Genomic DNA, 20311 nt, shown 5'->3' on the forward strand with positions numbered 1-20311 from the left:
TTTATCTTTAAAAAGTATATTAAGAAAACAATAATCTGTATCAATTTTGAAATATAAAACATTTTAAATTAATTTTTAAATATAATAACAATGCTTTAATTTCTCTTACACATCTATTGTTACTCAAGGATAAATAACAATAATAAATCAAATATGACTTTTCGTGTTGATAAATATATTGTGAAATCTTTTATTTCCAAAGTTGTGTGTTATATTTTTCTCAAATTATTTGAATAATATTTCATTAAACAAAATTTTGAAACTATTCTATTCAATATAAAATAATATCAATGCTTTATGTTGAACTTGTTTGACAATTTAATACAGCAATGTACATTCATGAATTATTTTAATCTTACAACTGTAACTAATACGGTAATAGAGAAATTTTTTGATTTATACAAAAATCCCTATTTAAAGTCTGCTCAGCAAAACATTTATCAGACTCGATAAAATTCTTCCACTGCGATACTATTAAATTATATTTGTAATCGGATTTCCAGAAAATGAAATACAATTTGGCTAAATAGGTCATATGCCGAAGAAAGTACAAAACTGATTTTAAAGAAAATCCGATAAGAGTGACGATTGAGAGGGTAGAGGAAAAAGAGACGAGACAGAGGGATATACTGATTAAAACTGTTCCGTGCAGATTTGTGCCAGTCACGAGACGTCATTAACGAAAATTCGGGTCGGCATTAAACTGTCGTTTAAATCTAATTCAAAAGTTCTCTCTTTCTCTCTCGATCTCGATTCTGATTTCACGGTATTGTGGCAGGAATTTCGATATCGAGGACTCATCCGTCCCCGTTCGTACCACGCGCCGCGGTGCCCTACTCGGACGCACGAGGATTGACGTCGCGCATCCCGGATGTTCTACGGGGTGAGAACTAGTGGCGAAACGTGTATACACGTAGATTCGCGGCCACTTACACGTGTACACGCGCGTGCGCGCACACGAGATTCCTAGCCTCGAGCTTGCATGAGAGTACGAGTGTACGTGGCCGGTGACCCAGTTTTCGTTCGTGGAACCAGACACGGCAACAGTCCCGAAGTAGAGGGGTGGCTTCTACGCAGTGCGTGTTCCACCCTGAAAGTGAGTTTCCGTCGCCATCGTGACCAATCCGGTGGGCTCTTTCTTGTCTTTGGTTCTATTTTGGATAATCTTTCGGAACGCTCAACACTCGCGAATACATTTGCTCCTTAAACATGAGTAGCCATCTTTTGGTTGGCTATTCTTCTTCTTACATCCTTGCCCCTGCTTCCGGTTGAATGCGTTAAGTCAGGCGGGAAGGCAGTGCACAATTTATGAATGGCTTTATTCAAATTTTATAGTCAGGCGGGAAGAGAATCTTCCGTTCTACTAGGAGCATAAATCGAGAGAACAAGTCCCAATTTACGATCATGTAGTTACATTAGAGTAATTTTGAGAGCTACGTCGAAGAAGAAATGCAAGACTCAATTGTTGGTTTTTCCGTTTGCTGTGGAAAAAAATTAGATCGTGCACTTGTACCGCATTTTGCGGTGACGCAAAGTTATCGATGTCATGCCCTTGCAGAAATTTAGCCTACTCGTGGAGGCCGAGTCTGACGACAGACTGCAGCCGATCATGTGAAATCGAGTCGACAAAGTTCAAATTGTAATTACAATTGAGGGAATGGATGGAATAAAGGCTTAATTACAAAATCTTGATATTAATATAAATTAAAATAACTTGTTACTTTTTTATTATAATATACAAATGAGTACAATATTAAATGAATTTATGTAATGCCTTTAAGAAATTAGAATACTTCGATCAATGTTACATGAAAGAGCTAATTGCCGGAAAAAAGGCCTAAATAAAATTATGTCTTTATTCCTCCCATCCCTTCAATTTTAACTGTGACTAATAGGAATTTCGCTATATTGCCGATCGCGGATTTCAATCACGGCCGACAGCAAACCGCCATTGATGGTACGGTTTATTGATGACAAGGACATTGGCGAAACGATTTTAATATTCTCCTATATAAATAACATTGTAGACATTGCTTGTCTATCGATTCGATCATGCAATCCGAAATCACGCATATTGCAATAATCTCAATTGAGAGTTCTCGATTTTACTTTCTGAATCTATCGACTTTACTCCATTAATTTTTTCGCCAAAAAGCGCAACAGATTATATTAAAAATCTTTGTTTGGTTAACGAGAAAAATATATCATTATATCTCTGAAGGATGATAAAGATGATATTACTAATTATAATATCAGTTCTTTTGTATCATTAAACAAGAAAAATTTCTAAATTTTGAAAATTTTCTTAATAGTACTAATAAACAAGTTTTAAATAATACACATTTCTTATATTTAGAAGTTATTTATTTTTAATTTTTTTGAATCATTAATATAAAATTAACATTAGTTCTAGTTAATCTAAATGAAATTTCTACAAGTTATTTAATATTAATAGTTACCGTGTTAAGATGCATTTCATAATTAATTAACAATCAGTTACTGTCTGACAACATGCTGACCATTACTACTCAGCTATAAAATTAATGTGGTTAAATATTGTGTACAAGTTTCTTGCTGGTCAGCGAGCTTGTAACATTTTACATTATTCACAACTCTGAGAGGATTCAGACTGTGCTATAATGTTGTCAGGAAAATTTATTAACCTTTAAATGAGAAACAATTTGTAAAGAAAACGGTATATTTCCATTTTTGAAGTATTTTTCTTACATGAAGATTTTGTTGACCAAGTTAATATTGATTATTTTCACTTTTTCAGTTTACATTTTTTAATTTTAATTTTACAAGTCGAAATGCAAAACAGTATTATGTAAAGAAAGAGTACAAAGAAAAAAAGATAAAAACTACGAAGTTGTTTTGTGAAATAGAATTCAGGTCAAGCAGTTTGTATGATATATTAAAACCGTTGAAAAATGAAATATTGTTTCTTTATGGTACAATTCATCAATAGATTAAAATTTTAATTTTTATGCAAAAATGTCAGATGAGCGTGGAAAATAATCTCGCTTTTAAAGATTGAATAGTGAATATTAAAGAAGGCTTAAAATATTGTTTTTTTTGTCGTGTATAATTTTACATTGATAGAATTTATGTGCTTTTGACATTAGAACATTGGCAATTAACCTTCGACGACGTAATATTTCTTGTTATTTGAAATCAAGTATCAAGTAGCTGTAGAGATATGATTCGTATCTTAATTAAACAATCTAAATTTTAAATGGCATATATACATATTCGCAAGTTTGCTAGACGAAGTCTAGTATAAACCAATTTTGATTTTTGGGAGTTGATCCCAATATGTGCTGGCACCATTGAAACTAAACTTGTATCGACCTTCGTGATCTCGGATCGAATTGAGATTAGAAGCAGTAGTTTTCGGCTTTAGTCTAGTAGCAAGTAATTACAGAGATGCAAAGTATAAATCAAGAAACATTACACTGTCTAGACGCTGCTTTTATAGAAAAGTCGAATTACTCTCGCTTTAAATATCATTTTTTTATTTTTTAAGTTAACGACAGAATTTTATCCCCTACAAATTTAGTTCTGTGACATTTGCAAGTAAACTGAATAATTTTATTTCGAGAGATATTTAACATTCATAACATTTTATGATATTACTGTCATTTATAAAGTCATAGCGAAATGGAAATAGTAAAAAGTTTCTGCGGTTTTAAATTACGTTTATCCTCAAAACAAATACAAAGTAACAATGTAATATATTTGGACTTAATATAATACCTTGATATATTCTAATTTTCTTTTAATACAATGTTTTATATTACATTTTTAAAATAAATGTATAAACTTAAGTGCTAAGATATGAGTGAATAAAAAAAGTTATTAATTTAATTGAGAGATTATTTTTACTTTCTGAATATTTAACAATGTCTTTTAATGAATAATATAACGTAACAAAATTATCTATACGCTAATTAATTAATTTTGATAGCTAATTAATTAAAATTCTTTTCAACAACTTTATATACTCATGAAATGCTTGATAAGAAGAACTTGAAGAACGGAATTTGGCAAGCTGCTCATATTGGCTTCTCGTTAATGATATTTATCTATGTCACGTTCCATATTCGTTCATTTTTGCATGATTATATCGAATTCTAATTTTCTTGCACGAGAATTCATATTTGCTGACTATGTGGAACGTTGAGCTCTGATCCTCTTTGACATATCAATTTCAGTTTTTTTGGTTGCGAAAATAGTAAAACGCGATTTGCCCGTTTTAGAGCCAAAAACTTCTCGAATATTTAAGCTGTCTCTCGATAGCCAACTTTTTGTCTTGTTGACTGTGCGCTATGCATCGTTCGACACGTCACAAGCGGAAAACTTTTTTAACCGGACTTTTCTCGATAGTTCTGCCTATGTTCAAGCGCATACTATAAATGATAATATACACTCGAAAATATACCGGTAGGAATTTATAGAATTTATACTGTTGGAGTGTAGCACAACGCGTGTTCAAATTATACAAATAACCACACGACAGACAACTATATATGAATTATACATCCGCGATTTATGTTTACGTGATGATCTACTTCAGAAATCTACGTTTTGCATATTTTTTATGTAGAAATTAATGTCCAGTTTTTGCTCCAATTTGAGTATATATTTGTTGATGTTTTATTTATTATAAAGATAGGAAAATATACAAAGATTCGGGCGAACAATATGAGAACGCTGTTTGATTTTATACAAAAATGCGACCATCTATTTTATTTTGAAAATCGTTTACGTAAATTATTTAATTATATTATTATATATAATCATGGCATAATATAATTCAAAATAATTTTTCACTTCTTATGAAGTAAGAAATATTTAAAAAATAAAAATTATCTCGGAAGATTTTCAAATCCTGGCTGAGATGATATTTTTCGCAATAAATTAAATTATTTACAATTCTTAAGATATGCTTAGATTAGCATCAAATTATTCATATTCATCAATTATTAATATTCTTCTAAGATGCTTAGCACCAAAATTATTAAATTGCTTCAAGTGATATTATTACTATAGTTTTGTTCAAGATTGAAAATGATTTCAGCAAGATTAGCAGAATTGGATACGTATATAAATTTATTTATTCTAAAATATTTAAGCACTAAGAGAGAGAGAAAGAGGGAGGAGGAGGAGGGGAGGAAGAGATCGTTTTGAGTGAAAATAGATTTATTTCTCTTAAATAAAAAATAAATACGTGTCTCTTGATATCTTATAATTATTACAAATAAATCCGAGAGAATCGAACAGAACAGAAAACCAATAAAAATTCAGAATTCTTCCGCAACGTGGTATAATATACATATACATATACGTACACATTACATTTGCAGCACATACATTTCAATTTATTCACGCGCATAAATAATATAAACACTTTTACACGAATAATACACATACGTAAGTTATTGAATATTATGGAAAAGATATTTATCGTAATGTTGCTCGTTAAATTGCTGTCGCTTGTTAAAATGCATGCGCAGTATTCTGCAAAGGAAATAGGATAGTAGGTCACGATAACATCAATACTTTGGAGGTAGAACAACTAATGTCATTTTGCAGATTGGGATAGAAAAATTATGCGATCATTTTACTTTTTGTTTTTGAAATAATGGTTTTTCAGATTGTTATATTTCAATAAATATACACATATTTAAAAAAAACATATGTACAAGTAATAATATTTCCCTATTTTATAAATTAGTAAATATTATTTAATTATAGTTGCTATAAATTTTGCGATTGATTATTGTAATTATTTGTATTTGAAATAATGAAAATAATATCATTATATGCTATTGTGTGATAATTAGAGATAATTCTATTAATGTTGATCAATGGTCAAATCATAGTTGACGTAAATCGCTTAGTTATAAGATTCATTCTTCAAACTCGATTTGAATACTTAAACCGATTTTATAAAATTAGTTTCTTTCACCGAAAATGGATAACGAAGCGGAATCGTAGGGAAGTCAGCGTTACTATTATAGAATTATGTCATATTATATATCGCGAATATTGTACATAAAGCAGAAAAAAGACAAAGAAAGTAGGATAATAATAATACTATTTGAATTTAATCATTAAACGTTATATTATATAATATTGTGGAGAATTACAAGAGAGATGATACGAGATGATAGTTTTTTTATGATTGAGCACTCAATTCCATCTCTAAAATTTTCTTGTACTTGCCGCAGTATCGACATGACGAGAGATAAGTTTCAACGCTATCGTGCACGCTGCGTTGATGCACTTTATCCGTCAATAACGTCGTTGACATTTACCTCTGCGGCAACCGATGACGAAGATAACATTACTGTGATAAAAGTTACTTCGCTTAGACACAATGTAACACGAATGAGGCATCGAATGTTGGTTGTTATTGCTATTTTCACGAACGATTTTCAAATTCGTGTCTCGCGTCTTATTTCTCGTGTTAAAGCTCATCGAGTTATAGACCAACTGATGTCGTCTTGCCCGGACTCGGGTATGTTTAATTCAGTACGACAAAGATACGTCGATCGATACACGTACACGTACACACGAATATCTTTTCTCATCTCTTTACAAAAATGCCTTGCTTTTTCCGTGTCCGATTTGTCCGCTTTCGTACCAATTCTTTATAAAAATACTCAAATATTACTAATTTTTAAGCAAATATTATTAATTTACAAGCGACCGGACCATTGGGAGTTTAGAAATTTCAGGATCAGATTCTCGAATTTCTTTAAATCTTTGTCTCTTAATACCTTTATTTATATTAATGTAAATATTATTTTAATGAAATTTTAATGTCAGAATTAAAGACAATTTGTAAAGAGACTAGAATGAAAAATAGTATTATTATAATAAATTAAAATTTTTCAAATGAAAATCAATTTTAAATTGAGTAAAGATATTTGTAAATGAAAGTTAATTAGCTTTGGAACTAGAACATTCCGTATATACATATAGCTATGTACAAAACAGAGTTCCTGCACTACTGAAGTTGCAAAGTGCACTCTTTTTTCTTGCGTAGGAAAAGATGTCGCATTCCTTTTAAAGAGCGTTTCATATTCGCGGAATATTTTTTCGTGGGAAAGATAAGATATGGTTACCAGATGAATTAATGCAAAATCCCAGGATGCCATGTCAATATCGAAGAATTTCACGATGCAGAATTTCCCTCTGTTATTTTCTGGAAGAGATCTAGATGTTCGGAATTCTTTGAACATGATTATGAAACAAGACAATATTGATTGTTGATATAGGAAAAATACAAGGCAGAGGAGTATTATTATTGTTTGCATTTTCAAGATAAATAAAACGTAAATTCATAAGTAATGAATTATTTATTTTGAAAAAAATGTCAATAGTCTATAACAATGAAATGTTATCACAATTTTATGTGATAAAATTGCGCATGATAAAATTACTTTTGTAGTGATAAGAGACAATTTGATATCAAATAATATGAATTATGTCTGATTAAACTTATATAGAAAAAAAAGAAATAAAAAAAAAGTTTTTCTGATAAAAAAAAGAAATTGATTTTGCGATTGTCTATTTCCAAGCTATTGAAGTATGTTTCCAAATTTTGTTTAGCGTGATTTTTTTATGCATGATACATATAATATGTGTTCCAAACTTAGAATGATGAAGAATATAAAAAGCGAAATCTCGATGTGACTCGTTTTATGGATTCGATAAAAGATGATTTCTACGGGAACTAATAAAAAAGAACAAATGAGAATATTCTTAATATTGATAACGTATTTTCTTTGTATTTTAAGATAAAATAAATAAATAAAGCAAGATATATAAAAAGAAACGTTACGCAATAATATATTATTTGTCATAATAAATGTTATATTATATTATATAAAATAATTATTATTAACATTATAATCAGGTATTATTAATATAACATAATATAATATAATATTATTATTAATATTAATGGATACATATTATCTTGATTTAGTTTTGTAACGAGTATTGTATATCAGCACAATTATACCTATATATTTGATAATTACATGTATACTCTATATATATCTGTCATATATTATATGTATAGATAGAAAGAACATTATTTTAATAGAGAGATCTTAGAGAAAAATGATATTTTCAATTATTTGTTTTTTTTAAATTTTAGATTTTATAATTGTAAAAATAAAATTTAATTTGAATTCAAATTATTCCCAAATCTATCAAATATTATCAACACTATATATGTATATTAACAGTAATTTTAATACGTGCATCATCAAAATATTATTCATATTAAATTAAATAAAACAAAAATTGAAAGGCGGAGCTAAGAAGTAATATAACATAACGTTTATACATTTCACATTATGTATAATCGGATAAGAAGTGCGAAGCCACAATCGTGACATCTTTAAGCCGACGACGCAAGTCTTATTTCTCGCATTAGGACTTATCGAGTTACAGAATATCCGTCGTGACCGTCTCATAGAGTACCTACTGAAGTATATTTAATTCAGCATGACCAACCTATCTGGCGCGATCGATATGCCAAGTGCCGCAAACGAAACCGTCAGACCGAACAGTTTTTTAAGACTGAATGAGGAGTTTCTGCCGTTGCGGCAACGCGGAGAGAGCTTGAAGGAGATGCTAGAAAGAATATCTGAAACTGAAAGAAATGATTTTAGAGAACATTCATCTATTTCTGTCACAGCAAGGATGAGATTCAACTACGATTCGTTTCGCACATGTAAAAAAAAAATGTGTGGAATTGTAAGAGCTCTCTTTTTTCGTTTGTCGTCAAAATACGGATTTTAATTTTTAAAAAATAAAATAAAAAAATCATATTAGGAGTAATACATATTAGACATTAAAAATTATGGATTCTTTGTGTCTTCAATACGAGGAAAATAATTAAAAAATTAGCACATTTATAAAATGACTAACATACTATGTATTACCCAGTCGACAGCAATTAAAAGTAATATAACACATAATTTTATATATTTTAAAATTTTTAGAGAGATGAATCTCACTCTGAAGAGTGAAATCTCATTTTTAAAAATTAAAAATTGTGAGTCACTTTTCTTCAAAATTAGTTTAATTTTTACTCTTTAGAGTAAAAATTCCACTCCAAAAAATGTAGAGAATATCCTTAATATCAATGTTATAACCACATTCAACAATGCGCAACTGTTGTATAATATCATATGTTATTATGTTTATGTTGTTGAATGTAAACAATTTTACATTTAAAATTATAACATTAATGTTATATTAGTTTGTGTCAACTGGGTTAAGGAAGGATCATCTACAGGAGTACGGTTCGAAATCCGGGGTGCGAATCCTCCGCATCTTATCGTACGTTACATCTGGTCTCGTTAGAAACGGCTATAACGGTTTTGCATTAGAGGTTCAGGTGGCGTATTAAATCCATCCGTTTCCCAGACATTTAAGTGACGTCGATTCATACGACGTGACCCGAAAGTTGAAGCGGGATTAACTACGAAATCCTTGTAATTAGTTGGCTAACCGTGGAGTCAACCCAGATTTAACTCTTAAAACTATATTATACATGGATCGCTCCTCGATCGTATGTTAGCGGTGCTGGAATCGTTATCATTCGGATATATCCGGACAGTTCTCATATCCGTGAGAAATAGGTAATTATTGATAAGACGTGTGCAACAGCGGATTTAATTTCGTTAAGGGTATCCGACGATACTGTAAACTTCTGGAAGATGATACATAATCACAATTTTCGAGAAGCGCCTTGATATAGCGCCTTGATGGCGTCGAGCTTTTCGACGCGTATAAAATTAAACCGACCTGCAAATATGTAGACAGATCATAATCCACGTGGCATGATCACGTAGCCTTGCGTTATGCAGCTGTCAAGTGACGCGCTCGGCTTTCGACTCGCTCGTAAGTACTTTCGGCTTTTGGCATCCGTTGGATGGCCACTTCGCCGAATACGTAGATTAAACTTGGATTCATGATACGCAATAAAATGTTCGACGATTCGCTGTAAAAATATTTCTGAACCAGATAATGAATTGAGAGCTTCGAAGTATCTATGTCGGTCAAGCAATACCAAACAAGAAAAAGATCGAAGATGAGAGTGAACATTTTCCGATTGAAAAGACTGAAAGACAAATTAGCAATTTCTACTTTTCAACAAAGAAACAGTTAAATTTCTATATCCTTTTGCAATCTTAAAAAGCAGAACAGGGACTCTTGGTTACAACGGGATCTGCTCGTTTTTTTTTTTTTATAAATATTCTATGACTACGTCGATCGAGAAAAAATTGTCACCCACTGTGATATTACTGCGGATACTATTTCTACGTAGTATAGCGGCATTAATCGATTTTAGCAGGACAGAGGACGTGATTATATAGAAATATATAATATAGAAAGTTGGACGTGTGTGCGCGCTGTCGTGCAGTAATATTCATGCGCTGTAAGTTGAGTAAACAACCGTATCGATCTTCAAATAAGCATTACACTACTCGCTTATCACTTTAGGAGTTGATCGTCCGTGGAACTGATGGTAATGTACAAACTCGCCAGTTAGTTAACTTCTTCATTGTGCAGTAAATTGAATGCTTCTAACGAACATGAACAATATGAAATGTCGAAAAGTTGTTGCTTTATCGAATTTCTAGGAAAAATTACGATCTTGAAAATTTCATAGTTTTAGAAATATCCCTCATCTTTCCGTTTCAATTTTAAAATTTAAATTAATAAATGGTTGTCCAACTCTTTGTCATGCAATTCTTTCATATTAAATAAATTAAATTAAATTAATTAAAAGTGAAATTAAATAATATTTTCAGACTTTACTTATATTTAAAAAATTTTTTAATTTTTATTGTATTAAATGAGTACAAGAGATTTCTAAATGTATTTATTTGTTCCAAATGAATTTATTTATTAACATATTTAATTTTGATTTTTTGCATGTATATATGTTTTGCACGATAAAAAGCACTTTTGCAAAAAATATTCATACTTTATCTATCAAAGATGGTAAATACTTTTTTGTTCTTCTTGGATAAGAAACATAGTTTAGTTTAACAAATATAGTTGTACATTAATTTTATCGTAGCAACATTACTTAAGTAGCAAATTGGTTTCTTTCTTTACACGACGCGACTATCGACAAAATGCTGGACGAGAAATGAGATTTCTACAACTCTTCTCAACTGGAACTGACATATCCACTGAAATTACTTAAGAGTCAAGAGAAGAGAGAGGACTACTTGGAACAATCGGTCAAAGAAAGAAATGATGCGAAAGGAACCAGAAGATAGAAGGAGGGAAAATTAAGGCAATAGGGAAGATCGTGACGCACTAACATTCATTCACGTCGCGTTGCGCACAGTGAGACGCATTTCCGTCCGTCGAAACTGGGTTACAGCCCCGTTGTACGTGATATCCGTCGCTTCGCGAAATTGGGTTTTCATGCGCTTTTCCGCAATTTAAACTATCGTCACGGAGGGTCACAGCGTCGTAAAAATGAGATTAGCACCGAAACTTTGTATCACATTTATTGTCGCCCGAATAGTAATCGGTTACGTGATTGAATAAACTAACGAGCAATGCGAAAGAGCGCTATTGTTTTATAATTCTGTCAAAAGTTTGACGTTGCAATGCTTTAGAATCGGAATTAAAGCTGAACGTAATCACAAATGTAATCGAACATTTGCTTCAATATTGTAAATACTTTTACAAAGAGAAAGAGAGGAGAGGGAGAGGGGAATGAGGGAGGAAGGAGGGGAGAGGATAGGAGAGTAAGAGGAGGGGGAGAGGAGAGGATAGGAGAGTAAGAGGAGGGGGAGAGGAGAGAGAGAGAGAGAGAGAGAGAGAGAGAGAGAGAGAGAGAGAGAGAGAAGTGAATTGATACAAATGAATTATTAATTTATCTTTACATACATAAGTGGTATAAAGAAATCATGTAGATGCTTTTCAAAATAATTTGCTGTTTGCAAAATGCAATTACATAATATTTGTAAAAAGTAATTTTGTATTCTCTTTACATCAATTGATTCATCTCATTACTCTATATATAAAAATATTAAGATACGATTATGAAAAAATTAATAATTTACGAGATATATTATATTCCAAAATGTGTCAGAATAAAATATAAAATATATTGTAAACTATTGATTTTTTTTGATAATTTTATTTTAATACTTTTATATGCAGAAAGAGAATAACTAAAAGAATTATATTATGTAAAAAAGGTGTATGATTTAAATTGAAAAAGCAAATGTGATTTTCAAATATTCGAAGTTATTCCTAGAAAAAACTAAGTAATGTCATTGTATGAAGTTATCTTTGATACTAAATAGAAAAACACAAATTTAATGAGTTACAGTCTATAACACCTTTAGTGAGACACTCTGTATACATACTTTTTTATGTTTTTTTAAAATATTGCACTGAATTTATCAATAAGTATAATCTCATCAGATTTATTTGATTTTTGTTTAAAAGGCGCGTGTGTCAAATGCAAATATATGATATAAAGATACGTGAGAATATTAATTGGCATTTTAAACTCAGTAATTTTTCGTGATAAATTATTATTTTCGGCGAGTCGTCCTCTTCCAGCAAGTGCGAGCGTGGAATGTTTTAATCGATACTCGTGCATAAACCCACTTTTAATTTACCGCTCAGCTATCCTGATTGCATTCATCCCTTCACTCATTCCCATCCCCATCGGGATGTCATTCACAGCTGTACGCCACGTTGCAAAAAAAAGTAAAATTGGAGTATGCGAAATCAAATCGAACTCACCTCCACGATTTAATATATCGTTAGTCGCCTGCAAGTATAGACTATATTCTTGCACTTTATGTGTTTTGCTTTTTCTTTTTTTTTTCTTTCATAACCAAAAACTTGCAAGGGCGGAACTTCGTGTATCCATTTTTCTTTACTTCCTTCGTTCGATTAATCGTTGCGATATCCGTTAGCCAATATTGTACAATCACAAAAACTTTACATCCTTTTTGCAATGAGTTCCAAGATGCATGTAAGTTCGGTGTCTTGTACCGTTACATATACAATGTGTACTGTATATGTAATTTATCGTGTACAATATGGCATATAAATAATATGTTATGTTCGATGTTATTGCATAAATTATTATATAAATAACTTTGATAATGAATAAAAAGTGAACTTACAGGTAAAGCGTATGTAAATAAATTGTTTGTATATAATTTGTGTATAAATTAATTTTCATAATATTACGACATATATTCTTTTCTTTATTTATTCATTCTATCTATAACCATCGATAAACAAGGTTTAATCGACAAAAAATATGTTTAAAATTTTATGGATAATCGACGTTTCTCTCAAGTTTTTCTTTAGGTTGTAAATAAATTTAATAGTTCAGTGAATAAAATTGATTAATGATGTACACGAAACGAAATTGAATTTAATGCAGTGTGAATGTAATACGTTCATGCTGAAAGCTCGCTGCATCATGTATATAGTATGGTAAATTTAATTTATACGTGTAGTCCTCAACATACATACGATTATTATAGGATGCATGCAGAGGCAAGTACTTTATATATAGGAACACGCTATAATATTGATAAAATAATGGAACAATTGCGAAAGAATATACTAAAACGAGAGCTCGCACGTGAAATAAAGCAAATGTCACGGTGTAGTTAATTAATTAACTTACATTTAATTACAGATAACAATTTTAAATTTTAATCCGTATTCTCACATTTATGTCTTTTATGGGTATAAACTTGGATTTTATATATGTACATACATGGAAAGAATAATTTTGCTGAAGTACCTAATAATTTAGTTAGATACAGATCTGAAAATAACTTTGGATCAAAGTAGTGTGTAGGACGCTCAAGATGATTATTAGAATGTCAAAATTTTTTGCAACATTACTCATGCTTGAGCATACAATAATTTTCGAGAGGGTACCTAATTAAAATATTGTCCTATAGATTATCCATGATCTCGTTTGATTTCGTACAATTTCATCTGATTACAATAATTTTTTTCATTACATACGAGGTCATTTGATAAAATAAATGATTTTATCTAATATTATACAATTTCTCGTGGTTGTATAATTATCGGATTATACAAAGGATTTCATAAATTTTATGATTTCGGGGACTCTGTCTCACAATTACATTAAGTGATTATTTCCTCGATAATTTTGATAGCTCAAGAAATTATTTTCAGAGAGTACAGATCTGTATCTAGTAATTTTTAAACACTCCAGTAAAACTATTTTTCCCATTTCGAATCTATCAAAAATTATTTTATCAATAATAAGAAGAAATTTAAAGCATATATCTTTCAAGGCATATGTCTTCCTGTTCAACAGCTTGTACGTATCAAGAGCACAGCAATGTCGCGAATACCTTTCAACATTACGTTATTATCGAAAACTTCCGCAGCGATAACGAACCTTCGGAGAATTTTCGCATGGAACAGGAAGCTGCGTGCGGTCAGTCAATTACGTGCGTCGAACGAAATCGCGTAACACTAATAGCACGTCTGTCGGTGCTAATGGCTGTCGTAACGCAGCTATCTAAGGTGTCTGAACGTTGTATAGATGTTCCGACAGTCTTGCTCTCTATGCGGACGCATGACAACGAAGATGACCACAAGGACCACGATGACGATGGAAACGACGATGGCGACAGTAATGTTCCGCATGCTTCTCGGTACGCTAATTTCATCGCGAGCGTCGTCGTGCCAGTCGCTCTATGTACGCCATCATCGATGATTCGTTCCCGCTCGTTGCCAATCTTATCCCTCTGCATAGGCGAAAATAGCGTTCAGGGTTTTCGGCGTGAATCAACTTACTGTGGCGAGTCGATTATGACTCGCTTTGGGCAAGACGAGTGGATCACGTTTGGTGTTTGTGGTTTCCCCCTGGAGCGTTCTCGTAAACATAAACGACGACGCAATGAGCCGACTGGGACCGATAATGCTTTAAGTAATCAACAGCCTGCCGACGGGATAGTTGAACGACGATATCACGAGACTCGCTAATATTGAGTTATTATTCATGATAGGAAAACGAGGGATAGGTAGTTTAGAAACTACGTTTTTCCTTTGTCATAGAGAAGCGTCGTCCTATGAAGAGAGAAGCGTAGAGATTTATAATACTATATTACATAGAGATATAATAACGTTAAGAAGACAATTTTGTAGGCCACTCAAATTATAACTCTAGCTCTGGTTACTTCGTAATAATGGATTTTAATGTAATAATGTTATTAAATCTTCTTTTTTATTTTATTTTTGATATATTTATAGTTTAATTATTTAATGTAGGTAGCATGTTTGTGTTGATTCTTATTTATAATTTACGTTTGAAATTATATGATTTCAGAAGCGTGTAATAAAGAATATAAGAACAAATGAAAGTAAATGTTTTGCCATTAAAGTAATTAAAATATATTCAACAGTATTTGTTATTAATAAAATATTTCGAATTTATTATAATCCAAGGTTGAGGATTGAACATTTTGCTATATCATTTTATCGAGGGAAATAATATGATACTGAACATGCATTATAGATATTGGATTTGCAGTACACATTGGAGCGCAACAATATGTGTAATGCAACGAAACAATTTACAATCTTTTACCTCTCTAAATAAATAATGTCTAAATAAATAAATTATTTTTGTTTTATCTTTATCTTATCTGGGTATACTTTCAGGCTAACGACTCTTATATAACCGACGAATAAAAATATAAAATACTGGCAGATAATTGTACGTATTTTAGTGTCACGCCAGTCAAGGACTGCGCATTTATGAGATAAAAAATGAAATAAAAAGTAAGATTTATTTCAATTAGATTTCCTTTACATTTCCTTTAGTTACATTTTATATTAAAAATTATATATATTATATTTATAATAAAATTTTATATACATTTTTCAACAAAATTATATAATAAAACGTATATATTTTATAATATTCATATTAAATAATATTTATTGTATAATATTCTATCTATACATATATCACTTTAAAAAAATTATATTTAAATGCATTGATTAAATCTTCTTTTTAGTTTTTTAAAGTTTTCAAAAACTGAAATAATTCAATTTTTTGAATTCATCAAGAATACATTATTATAATTACAATTAGCCAAGTTTTGTGTGAAATGTTCTATGTGTTTCAGTCTCAATATATCAAATATTTGTTGAAACAAGACTAGTGTCGGTGTTCTGTAAATGGAATAATGTACATTAGTACAGTAATGTTGTAATTCTCTAATGTACAGCGCATATCACAAGTGCAATGTTGTTACGATAATAACATGATTGAATTATAATAGTTGCATACATATGGGAAAAAGTTCGTGGCGATTTTTTAGTAAAATTAAAGTGTTTTTCTTAGAGTATTGAAATTAATTTACTTAAACCAAATATGCTCCATTATTTTCTATAATATTTTGCCATTTTTGGGGCAGAGCCATAATTCCATCGCGATAGAACTGTCTGTGGTTTCTGATCGAAAAACTGCTTCAAGTGATTTTCACAGGCCTCTTTTGAAGCTGACTTTACACCATTAAGAGAGTTCTGCAGAGACCAAAACAAATGATAGTCTGAGGGTGCTATGTCAGGACTATACGGTGGATGCATTAAAACTTCCCAGCCAAGCTCTCGCAATTTTTGCCGAGTCATCAAAGATGTGGTCGAGCGTTGTCGTGATGGAAGACGATACCTCTCCTATTGATTATTCTGGTCGCTTCCTCTCAATTGCTTGTAATCTCTGCAGTTGTTCATAGTTCGGAATTAATTGTTTGATTGGACGATAACAGCTCATAATGAACGATTCCCTTCCAGTCCCATCACACACACAACATCACCTTCTTCCTCGTTAATCTAGGTTTTGCGATTGCTTGCGCCTTCTCTCCTTTTTTTATCCATGATCTTTTTTTAGTTGGATTGTCATAGGTGATCCATTTTTTATCACCATTTTTTATCATTCTCTTCAGAAATGGCTCAATTTCATTTCAGTAGCATATCACAAATGTTAATTCGGTCCATCATGTTCCTAACACTCAACTCGTGAGGAACTCAAATATCGAGCTTCTTTTTGTATCCAGCTTTGTGTAAATGATTTAAAACTGTTTTGTGGTCGATGCCAGTTCCCTGGCAATCTCTACAGTGCTCACATGCTTATCACGCTCGACTTTTACCATGATTTCATCGGATTTTTCATTGGTCGACCGGAGCGAGGTTCATCTTTCACATCGAAATTTCCAGCACGAAAGCGAGTGAACCATTTCCGTGCTGCTGATTTTGATAGAGTATCTTCACCGTAAATAGCGCAAATTTTTTCGCAAGCCTGTGCAACATTCTTGTCTTTATCGTAGTGATACTGCAAAATGTAGCGCATTTTTTCCTTATTTATTTCCATTTTCAAAATAAAATAACTTTTGATCCACTTCACCGATTTCAATCTTTTTCGGCTCAAAACAAAGATTAAAATGTCACTTTATAATGCATGTCTAGTGTTGCCGATGCAATTAGTAGTTGCCGACTGCTGAGCATTTAATGCCATCTAGCGGGAAAAACGCCACGAACTTTTTCCCACACTCAATAAATGCGTCATAAATGCGATTGATTTTATCAAATATTTGATAAGCGAATGATTTATTTGGTGTCGGTTGGAACGACGTCATTTAAACTTAATACATGTATTATTTTAGCATGCAATATCTCTTATATGTCAACGTGGTTGTGCTTTTATAATTGCAATTTAAGAAGAATAATTATCGAATAACGAAAAACTTGGTATCTTTTTAAAACGCGCGAAAAGGTGCCTTTGTAAGGCTTTACGCAAAGGAAACAAGTACAAGCGTGTGACGGATTTTAGTTAAGAGAGACTTAATTACCGTAGGTGGCAGAACACATGGCCATGACACGAACAAAAGCTAGGATTATGTATGCCAACGGCAGGATAAAGAGATTATAAATACGTCTCTTGCTTATGTATACTCGCTTTTTTAATTACCATGCGTGTGAGATCTTAATTGTAGTTATATCGATTTCTGTCAGGTTAGTATTATTAATTGTTCTATGCCATTGTTTCTAGCTAAACAATTCATTTTAATTTTATAGAATTACTTACATGTTACTTACATATTTTAAAATCTTGCAAAATTAAAAATAATTATCTGGCTAGAAATAATGACAATTGTAAAGTATGACGATCATTTTAGTGTTATGATATTACGAAGACATTCATTATTGAGAAAATTGTAGCATTTTTAGACATTAAATCATATCTAAGTAAGTGAATAATAAAATTATGCTACTCTATTAATTTCAGTGGATACTTATTGAAATATAAAAAATAAATAGCGAGACGATTTTCTCTTTGTTGATTATTAAGCAAGCATCAATTTTTAAGAAATAAGTGATTGAAAAGTTCTTTATACGTTGTAATACTAACAAGTATTATACAACAATTTATGTCTAATAACAGTTTACATTATTTACTATTATAATTATTTACTATTATAATTTAGCTTGTGATAGTTTACGATCGCATTCAGTTGCTCGTAAATTGGCGACATGAAATTGGGCAATTTGCATACAGATCTCCCACGCGCACATCCACGTGGAAATAAAAGAATCATTTAAAGCTCGAATTAACAATCATTATAACGAGCATAAATTACAAATAGATTTATGGATAATTCGCTTCGTGTGTTTACTGAACTAATTCGATCTTTTCTCTATCCTATTATTTCCTATCGTTTTTATATACAATATATATTCGCTGGCAGCCTGGTACCGAATTTCGTGCAGCTAGATTTTGATTATTCCGACGAGATACAAGAGAGGCGCATAAACATAGAAGCGAACAAAGGATGAAACTTCGAAGGATACCGAAGCAGGTAGAATGAGAAGTATCATAATATTGTATTTCCTTCGGCCTCCGTGTCCTCATTTGTTGTCTGTCTCGTGCATTAGCGTCCTTCATCGTGCTTAGAACTATTTTAACCCTGTGGAACGTACTGTCGCACGAATAGTCGTATGAAAACGTTGCATTCTTATCGGCCAATAATACGATATTGTCACGGTACAGAGAGCGCATATACATGCGACTCCATGACACGTTTTTACTCGCGTGCTGTCGATGCTTCGAGCTTCATGCAAATTACAATGCGTCACCTTCCGTTGTTACATCTTGATATACGCGATTTCCCGATCGTTTATCATCCACCCGCAATTTTTATCATGCTATCTCCTAATTGGAATTTCTTGCACTTCTTCGTATTCTACGAAGTGAAATCTCGTTTTCTTGGAATTCTTTTGCAAATATCATTTTCTCTCTTGCTCTTTTTCCTTTTGAATTATATACTTTGTAATTTTCTAATAGTCAGAAGCTCTTATTAAAAACAATCTACGTTTTTCTCCATTACAAAATTCTCCATTTCTCCTTTACTTTTTACTGCAAATTACTGATACTTTTTACTGTGACAATGTGCAAATTATGAATTTAGCGAGTCTAATGGCGAGTACCAAGAAACTATAATTCATATTATACCAAACTACATTTCTCCGCGGAAACTCGCTTTCCTAGAACATAAACGCATTTAACGACACCAATTCCTCCTTCTCATTCCCGAGAGTGCGAATAGTGACCAGCTCGACCAGTTTGTATTCCAGAAGCAGCGCAAATGGAAACGGAGTCATAATGGTATCGCGGAAACAAAACGAGAGCGTGCATATAATGCGCCGGCTATACATTTACAAATGTGCGCGTGTCGCCACCCGCACTCGAGAAACTGCATGAATGCCCGCCGTGCTGGTGTGTGGGTGTCAACCTGCAGTTTATTCGCACTCGAGTTGTTGCTTGGCCACCGGAGATAGAAGGGCGCCCGCAGAGTGGCCAAGGATGACCAAAAGCTTATGCTGCCCTAACGCTCTCTCGGAAGAGCCTCTAATTTTAACGGAAGTGGGTCGAGCACGTTGTATTATGGCTGATCGAAAATGTATGCCTGCGCAGTATATTTAACCTTTCGAAAGCTGCGTTTTTACATCAAGATTTATCGCTGCGATCGATTTATCAATACATTTGTTTTGGAACCTAAAAAAACTGTTGACAATGCTAATCACTTTTTCACACTAATTGCATAGATCTTCTTTTATAAAGAGTATAATTTTATTATATTTATTACTTTATTGTATAATAACATATATATGTATATATCACTTTTTCATAACAAAATAACAAATATATAACAAAATTATATAGATATAA

At 31.8% G+C, this 20311-nt stretch overlaps 1 protein-coding gene across 26 annotated transcripts in view; it reads left to right on the forward strand.

The window, feature by feature from the left end:
- The window catches only part of LOC108692693 (calcium-activated potassium channel slowpoke), a 104345-nt gene that overhangs the window by 1103 nt on the left and 82931 nt on the right, over positions 1–20311 (forward strand). The gene's annotated exons all lie outside the window — the stretch shown is intronic.

Source organism: Atta colombica, unplaced genomic scaffold, assembly GCF_001594045.1.
Source record: "Atta colombica isolate Treedump-2 unplaced genomic scaffold, Acol1.0 scaffold107, whole genome shotgun sequence".
Lineage (NCBI taxonomy): Eukaryota > Metazoa > Arthropoda > Insecta > Hymenoptera > Formicidae > Atta > Atta colombica.